Below are 13,479 nucleotides of genomic sequence, written 5' to 3'. Positions count from 1 at the left end.
ACCAGGAAGGGGCTGTTGGGGATGAGTTACGTACCGTGACCAGGAAGGGGCTGTTGGGGATGAGTTACATTACGTACCAGGAAGGGGCTGTTAGGGATGAGTTACGTACCGTGACTAGGAAGGGGCTGTTAGGGATGAGTTACGTACCGTGACTAGGAAGGGGCTGTTGGGGATGAGTTACGTACCGTGACTAGGAAGGGGCTGTTAGGGATGAGTTACGTACCGTGACTAGGAAGGGGCTGTTGGGGATGAGTTACGTACCGTGACCAGGAAGGGGCTGTTGGGGATGAGTTACGTACCGTGACCAGGAAGGGGCTGTTGGGGATGAGTTACGTACCGTGACTAGGAAGGGGCTGTTGGGGATGAGTTACATACCGTGACTAGGAAGGGGCTGTTGGGGATGAGTTACGTACCGTGACCAGGAAGGGGCTGTTGGGGATGAGTTACGTACCGTGACTAGGAAGGGGCTGTTGGGGATGAGTTACATTACGTACTAGGAAGGGGCTGTTGGGGATGAGTTACGTACCGTGACCAGGAAGGAGCTGTTGGGGATGAGTTACGTACCGTGACCAGGAAGGAGCTGTTAGGGATGAGTTACGTACCGTGACCAGGAAGGGGCTGTTAGGGATGAGTTACGTACCGTGACCAGGAAGGGGCTGTTAGGGATGAGTTACGTACCCTGACTAGGAAGGGGCTGTTAGGGATGAGTTACGTACCATGACCAGGAAGGGGCTGTTGGGGATGAGTTACATTACGTACCAGGAAGGGGCTGTTGGGGATGAGTTACATACCGTGACCCGGAAGGGGCTTTTAGGGATGAGTTACGTACCGTGACCAGGAAGGGGCTGTTGGGGATGAGTTACATTACGTACCAGGAAGGGGCTGTTGGGGATGAGTTACATTACGTACCAGGAAGGGGCTGTTGGGGATGAGTTACGTACCGTGACCAGGAAGGGGCTGTTAGGGATGAGTTACGTACCGTGACCAGGAAGGGGCTGTTGGGGATGAGTTACATTACGTACCAGGAAGGGGCTGTCGGGGATGAGTTACATACCGTGACCAGGAAGGGGCTGTTAGGGATGAGTTACGTACCGTGACCAGGAAGGGGCTGTTGGGGATGAGTTACATTACGTACCAGGAAGGGGCTGTTGGGGATGAGTTACGTACCGTGACCAGGAAGGGGCTGTTAGGGATGAGTTACGTACCGTGACTAGGAAGAGGCTGTTGGGGATGAGTTACATTACGTACCAGGAAGGGGCTGTTAGGGATGAGTTACGTACCGTGACCAGGAAGGGGCTGTTAGGGATGAGTTACGTACCGTGACTAGGAAGGGGCTGTTGGGGATGAGTTACATTACGTACCAGGAAGGGGCTGTTAGGGATGAGTTACGTACCGTGACCAGGAAGGGGCTGTTGGGGATGAGTTACGTACCGTGACCAGGAAGGGGCTGTTGGGGATGAGTTACATTACGTACCAGGAAGGGGCTGTTAGGGATGAGTTACGTACCGTGACTAGGAAGGGGCTGTTAGGGATGAGTTACGTACCGTGACTAGGAAGGGGCTGTTGGGGATGAGTTACGTACCGTGACTAGGAAGGGGCTGTTAGGGATGAGTTACGTACCGTGACTAGGAAGGGGCTGTTGGGGATGAGTTACGTACCGTGACCAGGAAGGGGCTGTTGGGGATGAGTTACGTACCGTGACCAGGAAGGGGCTGTTGGGGATGAGTTACGTACCGTGACTAGGAAGGGGCTGTTGGGGATGAGTTACATACCGTGACTAGGAAGGGGCTGTTGGGGATGAGTTACGTACCGTGACCAGGAAGGGGCTGTTGGGGATGAGTTCCCCTCCAAAGCGAACGCAGATACAGTAATCTCCAGGCTGGGGGGCGGTGTAGAAAATATCAAAGGTTCCATCCTCCTTCTCCACCACGTCTACATCTAACTCCACCCCTTCTGGGGTACACACACTGCACGTCACCTAGAGAGGAGAGAGAGGAGGGAGGGAGTGGAGAGGCACGTCACCTAGAGAGGAGAGAGAGGAGGGAGGGAGTGGAGAGGCACGTCACCTAGAGAGGAGAGAGAGGAGGGAGGGGTGGAGAGGCACGTCACCTAGAGAGGAGAGAGAGGAGGGAGGGGTGGAGAGGCACATCACCTAGAGAGGAGAGAGAGGAGGGAGGGGTGGAGAGGCACGTCACCTAGAGAGGAGACAGGAGGGAGGGGTGGAGAGGCACGTCACCTAGAGAGGAGAGAGAGGAGGGAGGGAGTGGAGAGGCACGTCACCTAGAGAGGAGAGAGAGGAGGGAGGGGTGGAGAGGCACGTCACCTAGAGAGGAGACAGGAGGGAGGGGTGGAGAGGCACGTTACCTAGAGAGGAGAGAGAGGAGGGAGGGGTGGAGAGGCACGTCACCTAGAGAGGAGAGAGAGGAGGGAGGGGTGGAGAGGCACGTCACCTAGAGAGGAGAGAGAGGAGGGAGGGGTGGAGAGGCACGTCACCTAGAGAGGAGAGAGAGGAGGGAGGGGTGGAGAGGCACGTCACCTAGAGAGGAGACAGGAGGGAGGGGTGGAGAGGCACGTTACCTAGAGAGGAGAGAGAGGAGGGAGGGAGTGGAGAGGCACGTCACCTAGAGAGGAGAGAGAGGAGGGAGGGGTGGAGAGGCACGTCACCTAGAGAGGAGACAGGAGGGAGGGGTGGAGAGGCACGTTACCTAGAGAGGAGAGAGAGGAGGGAGGGAGTGGAGAGGCACGTTACCTAGAGAGGAGAGAGAGGAGGGAGGGAGTGGAGAGGCACGTCACCTAGAGAGGAGACAGGAGGGAGGGAGTGGAGAGGCACGTCACCTAGAGAGGAAAGAGAGGAGGGAGGGAGTGGAGAGGCACGTCACCTAGAGAGGAGGGAGGGGTGGAGAGGCACGTCACCTAGAGAGGAGAGAGAGGAGGGAGGGAGTGGAGAGGCACGTCACCTAGAGAGGAGGGAGAGGTGGAGAGGCACGTCACCTAGAGAGGAGAGAGAGGAGGGAGGGAGTGGAGAGGCACGTCACCTAGAGAGGAGAGAGAGGAGGGAGGGAGGGAGTGGAGAGGCACGTCACTTAGAGAGGAGGGAGAGGTGGAGAGGCACGTCACCTAGAGAGGAAAGAGGAGGCTGTGGAGAGGCACATGGACTACAACCCAGAGGAAGGCGACAGAATACAGGTGGATAACCACACTAAAAACCCCTGGCTCCACTTGGCCTCAATTTTACATTTTAATCCTGATCCACTCCTTTATTCACTTTGTTTTTATCAGTTTCATGTTTCATTCATCCCAGATAACAACCCTAACCCTAACTCTCACCCTAACCCTAACTCTAATTCTAACCCTAACTCTAACTCTCACCCTAACCCTAACTCTAACTCACCCTAACCCTAAACCATACAAATAGAAGAAACATAATCGTTCTATGATGCCAACATCTGTTCACCTTTCCTTTTCCAGCAGCCTTTGCATTCACAGTGATGACGGTCTGCTCGCCGCTCTGGATGGTCATACCCACACCAGCTCCTGAGAGAGGTGGAGGGATGGAGAGATGGAGAGGTGGAGGAATGGAGGAATGGAGAGATGGAGAGGTGGAGGGATGGAGGAATGGAGGGATGGAGAGATGGAGAGGTGGAGGAATGGAGGAATGGAGAGATGGAGAGGTGGAGGGATGGAGGAATGGAGGGATGGAGGAATGGAGGGATGGAGAGGTGGAGGGATGGAGAGATGGAGAGATGGAGGGATGGAGGAATGGAGGGATGGAGAGGTGGAGGGATGGAGGAATGGAGGGATGGAGAGGTGGAGGGATGGAGAGGTGGAAGAATGGAGGAATGGAGGGATGGAGGGGTGGAGGGATGGAGAGGTGGATAGGTGGAGGGATGGAGGGATGAAGGGATGGAGAGGTGGAGGAATGGAGGAGTGGAGGGATGGAGGGGTGGAGGGATGGAGGAATGGAGGGATGGAGGGGTGGAGGGATGGAGAGGTGGAAGAATGGAGGGATGGAGAGGTGGAAGAATGGAGGAATGGAGGGATGGAGGGAAGGAGGAATGGAGGGATGGAGAGGTGGAAGAATGGAGGAATGGAGGGATGGAGGGGTGGAGGGATGGAGGGATGGAGAGGTGGATAGGTGGAGGGATGGAGGGATGAAGGGATGGAGAGGTGGAGGAATGGAGGAGTGGAGGGATGGAGGGATGGAAAGATGGAGAGGTGGATAGGTGGAGGGATGGAGGGATGAAGGGATGGAGAGGTGGAGGAATGGAGGAGTGGAGGGATGGAGGGATGGAAAGATGGAGAGATGGAGAGGTGGAGGGATGGAGGGATGAGAAATGAAGGGATGGAGAGATGGAGAGATGGAGAGGTATAGTTATGGAGAGATGGAGAGATGGAGAGATGGAGAGATGGAGAGATGGAGAGATGGAGGGATGGAGGGATGGAGGGATGGAGAGATGGAGAGATGGAGGGATGGAGAGATGGAGGGATGGAGAGATGGAGAGATGGAGGGATGGAGAGATTGGGGGAAATAGAGTCAGACACAGAGAATAAGTCTGAGACTCCCTCCCTCCCTCCCTCCCTCCCTCCCTCCCTCCCTCCCTCCCTCCCTCCCTCCCTCCCACATGTCATCCATGTATCATCTCCATGATCCCATGAGCCATATTCTCCTTAAAGCACTATACACGTATAGGGAACACAATGTCACCATGCCATCTTCTACTGTTAGACTGCATTAGTTATTAGACGAGAGAGAGAGAGGAAGAGAGAAAGAGAGAGAGAAAGAAAGAGAGAGACAGAGAGAGAGTACACTGTGGCAAACTATTTGACCATGGTTACTTATCAAAACCTTACAAAAACCTTGACAAAGTACAGGCTCAGTAAGCAGAGCCTTGCCATTGAGAAGGGTAGACACAGGAAAACCTGGCTCCCTGTAGAGGAAAGGCTGTGCAACCACTGCACAACAGCAGAACCTGAGACAGAGCTGCATTTCCTGACAAAATGTAAAAAATATAAAACAATTAGAGAATGTAATTTCCCCAAATTTGAAACCCTTCTTCAGGGTTTCAAAGACCTCTCTGATGAGAGTGGAATCACCATGTGTGGCATCAACAATCATACCACTGTCAAAGTTGCTTAGATTACGCATCTTGCCCGTTCTAATGTTAGGTCGAACAACAACGAAACAACAACAACGAAACAACAACAACAGCTAAACAACAACTAAACAACAACAACTAAACAACAACTAAACAACAACAACAACTAAACAACAACAACTAAACAACAACAACTAAACAACAACAACTAAACAACAACAACAACTAAACAACAACAACTAAACAACAACAACTAAACAACAACAACTAAACAACAACAACTAAACAACAACTAAACAACAACAACAACTAAACAACAACAACTAAACAACAACAACTAAACAACAACAACAACTAAACAACAACAACTAAACAACAACAACAGCTAAACAACAACTAAACAACAACAACTAAACAACAACTAAACAACAACAACAACTAAACAACAACAACTAAACAACAACAACTAAACAACAACAACTAAACAACAACAACAACTAAACAACAACAACTAAACAACAACAACAGCTAAACAACAACTAAACAACAACAACTAAACAACAACTAAACAACAACAACTAAACAACAACAACTAAACAACAACAACTAAACAACAACAACTAAACAACAACTAAACAACAACAACAACTAAACAACAACAACAACAGCTAAACAACAACAACAACAGCTAAACAACAACAACAACTAAACAACAACAACAACTAAAGCTCTCTACTTGAGTTGCAGGCAGCCACATGATTCGCTGTTCGAATGTAACCTTCCTTGATGGGCTAAATCAGGTCTGTAGAGCTGATGGCGTGACCTATGTCATTGTGTGGGATAATGTCAGGTTCCACCATGCTCAAATGGTGCAAGCATGGTTTCAGGCCCAACCACAATTTACCACCCTCTACTTACCCCCATACTCTCCTTTCCTAAAACCCGATTGAGAAATTTTTCTCCACATGGAGGTGGAAGGTATATGATAGGCGCCCTCACAAACAAGCCAGGCCATGGATGACGCATGCAATGACGTCACGGCAGACCAGGGTCAGGCCTGGATTCGCCCGAAGATTCTTCCCAAGATGTTTGGCTAATGAAAACATCCATTGTGAGGTAAAAGAGAAGCTGTGGCCCAAATCCACAAGACAGGGTTGAGGGGAAATATAGAAGTACAGTAACCAATCCGTTGTTCTGCTTTTTACAGTAAGCCAGGTGAGGAACACTGCAGTTGATGTTTTACAGTAAGCCAGGTGAGGAACACTGCAGTTGATGTTTTACAGTAAGCCAGGTGAGGAACACTGCAGTTGATGTTTTACAGTAAGCCAGGTGAGGAACACTGCAGTTGATGTTTTACAGTAAGCCAGGTGAGGAACACTGCAGTTGATGTTTTACAGTAAGCCAGGTGAGGAACACTGCAGTTGACGTTTTACAGTAAGCCAGGTGAGGAACACTGCAGTTGATGTTTTACTGTAGTTTTACTGTAGTCTTTTTTGTAGCTAATTATTTTTGCTTTGATTCAAAGAAACCTATGAGTGATTTTATTGTATTTCATCAATAAATGTCAGATTTTGTTCAATGATTCCACTGTGTCTGTTGTATTCTCTCTACTAGTCCTTTTACAGTGATGTATTTACGTGTGGTACCATAATGAAACATGTATCATATATTTTGTACTACAATATTTAATGATTGAACGAACAAATACACAGTGAAACTATCGGTATTGTCACGCCCTGACCTTAGAGATCCTTTTTATGTCTCTATTTTGGTTTGGTCAGGGCGTGAGTTGGGGTGGGCATTCTATGTTTTGTGTTCTATGTTTTCTATTTCTTTGTGGTTGGCCGGGTGTGGTTCTCAATCAGGGACAGCTGTCTATCGTTGTCTCTGATTGGGAACCATACTTAGGTACCCTTTTCCCACCTGTGTTTGTGGGAGGTTAACTTTGTTTGATGGCACATTGCGTTAAGCTTCACGGTTTGTTTTTGTATTGTTTATTGTTTTGTTGGCGACATCTACTATTAAAAGTATGTACGCTCACCACGCTGCACCTTGGTCCTCTTCTTTAAACAGCCGTGACAGGTATCTTGTGTGTGGGTGATCTAAGTGAATGTTCCTATGGTATTTCATGATAAATGAGTTATTTGAACCAATGATTCTGCAAGTGAAAGGTTTCTTTAAAGATATGAATGCACAATGCAATGTTTTCAACATTGGACAGCCTGTGTTACAAGTGATGACCGTTTTGAGTTTTGTGTTTAGAGTTTTGAAAAACGACCACAAGGTTCTGAAATTAGTGCCGAAGGGATTGTAAAAAACTAATATTATGTTAATATTGTAAATCTCCAAAGTTGGAATATGTACATTGTTACGTCATGCCAATAAAGCGAATTGAATTGAATTGAGAGAGAGACAGAGGTCATGAGCAGATGAGCTCACATTTTTCAGCATGTTTTTACAAAAAGAGGTTTAGAGTTAAATAAACTTGGATTTGTTTGGCAAGGACACATACAGGATACAACCCTCCACAACATAATCTTCACTACAAACCTACAACCTGATTTTGGAATTACCTTCAAACCACCAAGGATTATTATTCCCAAGCCAAACAAACAGAAACCTGAAAACACCACCCAACCTGGAACTGAGTGAGTAATGTTTAGTCTGAAGCTATTTTTATTTTCAAAAGCCAAGTAGAAAAATGCATTACAATGATATATTTTACTTTATAAGAACTGAATGGTAAGGCTACCAAGCTTACTAGGACAACGAGTCTACTTGAACAGAGCAATACTCAATCATGAGGCATTAAAGTCAAAGGAACTGAATAATATTAAGAAATGCTATAGATGGAAGGAATGTAGTGTGGAAACCTACCAAACAACAATTAGGCAACAACAAATTCAACCCTATCAAATCTAAACATTTCAATCAGAAAACTGAAGAAAATGAACAACAATGACAAATGGTTTGATGAAGAATGCAAAAACCTAATGCAAAAACCTAATAAAGAAATTGAGAAACCTGTCCAAACATAAACAGAAACCTGCCCAGAAAACCTGAATCTACGCATTCACTATGGTGAAATAGAAGGAACAGCACGTCAGAAATCAGCTCAATGTAATTGAAGAATCTATAGACTCTAACCACTTCTGGGAAAATTGGAAAACACTAAACAAACAACAAAATGGAGATGTATGGGTAAACCACTTCTCCAATCTTTTTGGTCCTATAACAAAGAACAAACAGCAAAAACATATACATAATCTAATAAAAATCTTAGAGTCAACTATTAAAGACTACCGAACCCTCTGGATTCTTCAATTACAATGAATGAACTACAGGACAAAATACAAACCCTCCAACCCAAAAAGGCCTGTGGTGTTGATGGTATCTTCAATGAAATTATAAAATATACAGACAATAAATTCCAATGGGCTATATTTTAATTATTTAACATCATTCTTAGCTCTGGCATCTTCCCCAATATTTGGAACAAAGAACTGATCACCCAATCCACAAAAGTGGAGACAAATTTGACCCCAACAACTACCGTGGGATATGCATCAACAGCAACCTTGGGAAAATCCTCTTCATTATCATTAACAGCAGACTTGTACATTTCCTCAGTGAAAACAATGTACTGAGCAAATGTCAAATTGGCTTTTTACCAAATTACCGTACGACAGACCACGTATTCACCCTGCACACCCTAATTGACAAACAAACAAACAAACCAAAACAAAAGTTGATTTCAAAAAAGCCTTTGACTCAATTTGGCATGAAGGTCTGCTACACAAATAATTGGAAAGTGGTGTTGGGTGAAAAACATACAACATTATAAAATGTATGTACTCAAGCAACAGGTGTGTGGTTTAAATTGGCAAAAAAAACACATTTCTTTCCACAGGGCCGTGGGTTGAGACAGGGATGCAACTTAAGCCCCACCATTTTCAACATATATCAACAAATTGGTGAGGGCACTAGAACAATCTGTAGCACCTGGCCTCACCAAGGACGGCCTACAGCAGCACCGAGATCTTCTGCACAAGTTCTGTCAGACCTGGGCCCTGACAGTAAATCTCAGTCAGACCAAAATAATGGTGTTCCAAAAAAGGTCCAGTCACCAGGACCACAAATACAAATTCCATCTAGACACCATTGACCTAGAGCACACAAAAAATGATACATACCTCGGCCTAAACATCAGCGCCACATGTAACTTCCACAAAGCTGTGAACGATCTGAGAGACAAGGCAAGAAGGGCCTTCTATGCCATCAAAAGGAACATACAACTCCACATACCAATTAGGATCTGGCTTAAAATATTAAAATCAGTTATAGAACCCATTGCCCTTTATGGTTGTGAGGTCTGGGGTCCGCTCGCCAAACAATAATTAACAAAATGGGACAAACACCAAATTGAGACTGCATACAGAAATCTGCAAAAAATATAATCTGTGTACAACGTAAAACACCAAATAATGCCCACAAAATGAGGTGGAAACGAGCTGCACTTTCTATGAACATATTAGAGACACATATTTCCCTCAGATTACACAGATCCACAAAGAATTTGAAAACCAACCCAATTTTGATAAACTCCCATATCTACTGGGTGAAATACAACTGTGTGCCATGCAGAGTCAAACAGCCTAAAGTAACAAAGTAACGGACCAGAGACGGAACAAGACCAGAGCAGACTAGTGGATCTACCATCTAAGTGTTCTTACCCAGAGACGGAACCAGACCAGACCAGACTAGTGGATCTACCATCTAAGTGTTCTTACCCAGAGACGGAACCAGACCAGACTAGTGGATCTACCATCTAAGTGTTCTTACCCAGAGACAGAACCAGACCAGACTAGTGGATCTATCATCTAAGTGTTCTTACCCAGAGACGGAACCAGACCAGACTAGTGGATCTACCATCTAAGTGTTCTTACCAGAGACGGAACCAGACCAGACCAGACTAGTGGATCTACCATCTAAGTGTTCTTACCCAGAGACGGAACAAGACCAGACCAGACTAGTGGATCTATCATCTAAGTGTTCTTACCCAGAGACGGAACAAGACCAGACCAGACTAGTGGATCTACCATCTAAGTGTTCTTACCCAGAGACGGAACCAGACCAGACTAGTGGATCTATCATCTAAGTGTTCATACCCAGAGACGGAACCAGACCAGACTAGTGGATCTACCATCTAAGTGTTCTTACCCAGGCCGTGGCCTACGATTTACACTGAGAAGGAGAAGGGTGGAAGCAGGGGAGCGAAACAGTGACAAACACAATGAGAGGCAACAACTGGTGCTCCAAATGGAGGGATGAAGCAAATGTGAAGGAGGGGAGGAGGAAGGGAGAAGGGTATGTGCATGTGGAGTGGAGGGCACACTAATGCACAAATAATCAATCAATACAGTTACACACAATCGGTCTGTGTCCTACCTGTGATGGTACACTTGCTGGCATCTCCAGTAGGTAGAGCGCTGATGTGGTAGGGGGAGTAAGGGATCTCGTCCCCTCCATACTTTATCAGCACGGTGTAACGACCTGCCATGTCAGGTATATACGACACCAGATAGGTCCCGTCCTGGTTGTCACAGATACTGGCCTTCTTAGGCTTCCCCTCTGGGTCCTGGAGACAGTCACCATGGAAACAGACAGTCAGATTAGGTAAACATCGAGACAGTCCGACCGATGGGCTAGCCCGCACATGACCTTGGTAAGCATACCATCTCCTATACCTGGCTAAAACCCTTAGATACAGTGGGATTAGATGTATTGGTAGGTGAGGATGTAGACATAGTGGGATTAGATGTATTGTTAGGTTAGGACTCTTAGATATAGTGGGATTAGATGTATTAGTTGGTTTGGATTTAGATATAGTGGGAGTTCACGTATTGGTAGGTTAGGACTCTTAGACATAGTGGGATTAGATGTATTGGTAAATTAGGACTCTTAGACATAGTGGGATTAGATGTATTGGTAGGTTAGGACTCTTAGACATAGTGGAATTAGATGTATTGGTAGGTTAGGACTCTTAGACATAGTGGGATTAGATGTATTGGTAGGTGAGGACTCTTAGACATAGTGGAATTAGATGTATTGGTAGGTGAGGACTCTTAGACATAGTGGGATTAGATGTATTGGTAGGTTAGGACTCTTAGACATAGTGGAATTAGATGTATTGGTAGGTGAGGATGTAGACATAGTGGGATTAGATGTATTGGTAGGTTAGGACTCTTAGACATAGTGGGATTAGATGTATTGGTAGGTGAGGATGTAGACATAGTGGGATTAGATGTATTGGTAGGTGAGGATGTAGACATAGTGGAATTAGATGTATTGGTAGGTTAGGACTCTTAGATATAGTGGGATTAGATGTATTGGTAGGTTAGGACTCTTAGACATAGTGGAATTAGATGTATTGGTAGGTTAGGATGTAGACATAGTGGGATTAGATGTATTGGTAGGTGAGGACTCTTAGACATAGTGGGATTAGATGTATTGGTAGGTGAGGATGTAGACATAGTGGGATTAGATGTATTGGTAGGTGAGGACTCTTAGACATAGTGGGATTAGATGTATTGGTAGGTGAGGATGTAGACATAGTGGGATTAGATGTATTGGTAGGTGAGGATGTAGACATAGTGGGATTAGATGTATTGGTAGGTTAGGACTCTTAGACATAGTGGAATTAGATGTATTGGTAGGTTAGGACTCTTAGATATAGTGGGATTAGATGTATTGGTAGGTTAGGACTCTTAGACATAGTGGAATTAGATGTATTGGTAGGTGAGGATGTAGACATAGTGGGATTAGATGTATTGGTAGGTGAGGACTCTTAGACATAGTGGGATTAGATGTATTGGTAGGTTAGGACTCTTAGACATAGTGGGATTAGATGCATTGGTAGGTTAAAACTCTTAGACATAGTGGGATTAGATGTATTGGTAGGTGAGGATGTAGACATAGTGGGATTAGATGTATTGGTAGGTTAGGACTCTTAGACATAGTGGGATTAGATGTATTGGTAGGTTAGGACTCTTAGACATAGTGGAATTAGATGTATTGGTAGGTTAGGATGTAGACATAGTGGGATTAGATGTATTGGTAGGTGAGGACTCCTAGACATAGTGGGATTAGATGTATTGGTAGGTTAGGACTCTTAGACATAGTGGAATTAGATGTATTGGTAGGTGAGGATGTAGACATAGTGGGATTAGATGTATTGGTAGGTGAGGACTCTTAGACATAGTGGGATTAGATGTATTGGTAGGTTAGGACTCTTAGACATAGTGGGATTAGATGTATTGGTAGGTTAGAACTCTTAGACATAGTGGGATTAGATGTATTGGTAGGTGAGGATGTAGACATAGTGGGATTAGATGTATTGGTAGGTTAGGACTCTTGGACATAGTGGGATTAGATGTATTGGTAGGTTAGGACTCTTAGACATAGTGGGATTAGATGTATTGGTAGGTTAGAACTCTTAGACATAGTGGGATTAGATGTATTGGTAGGTGAGGATGTAGACATAGTGGGATTAGATGTATTGGTAGGTTAGGACTCTTAGACATAGTGGGATTAGATGTATTGGTAGGTTAGGACTCTTAGACATAGTGGGATTAGATGTATTGGTAGGTTAGGACTCTTGGACATAGTGGGAGTAGATGTATTGGTAGGTTAGGACTCTTAGACATAGTGGGATTAGATGTATTGGTAGGTGAGGATGTAGACATAGTGGGATTAGATGTATTGGTAGGTTAGGACTCTTAGACATAGTGGGATTAGATGTATTGGTAGGTTAGGACTCTTAGACATAGTGGAATTAGATGTATTGGTAGGTTAGGACTCTTAGACATAGTGGGATTAGATGTATTGGTAGGTTAGGACTCTTAGACATAGTGGGATTAGATGTATTGGTAGGTTAGGACTCTTAGACATAGTGGGATTAGATGTATTGGTAGGTTAGGACTCTTAGACATAGTGGGATTAGATGTATTGGTTAGAACTCTTAGACATAGTGGGATTAGATGTATTGGTAGGTGAGCATGTAGACATAGTGGGATTAGATGTATTGGTAGGTTAGGACTCTTAGACATAGTGGGATTAGATGTATTGGTAGGTGAGGACTCTTGGACATAGTGGGATTAGATGTATTTGGTAGGTTAGGACTCTTAGACATAGTGGGATTAGATGTATTGGTTAGAACTCTTAGACATAGTGGGATTAGATGTATTGGTAGGTGAGGATGTAGACATAGTGTAGACATTTCCCCCTTCTGATGACCAGGTGGCGAATCGCATCTCTGCATGTGTGGCAGACATATCAGTGTGGATGACGGATCACCACCTCAAGCTGAACCTCGGCAAGACGG

General features: G+C 45.4%; 1 pseudogene; it reads right to left on the bottom strand.

The window, feature by feature from the left end:
• The window catches only part of LOC120035298, an 85,663-nt pseudogene that overhangs the window by 40,546 nt on the left and 31,638 nt on the right, over positions 1-13,479 (bottom strand).

The sequence above is a fragment of the Salvelinus namaycush genome, unplaced genomic scaffold (genome assembly GCF_016432855.1).
Source record: "Salvelinus namaycush isolate Seneca unplaced genomic scaffold, SaNama_1.0 Scaffold1014, whole genome shotgun sequence".
In the NCBI taxonomy this organism is placed as follows: Eukaryota; Metazoa; Chordata; class Actinopteri; order Salmoniformes; family Salmonidae; genus Salvelinus; species Salvelinus namaycush.
This window is presented reverse-complemented; position numbering and strand designations above follow the sequence as displayed.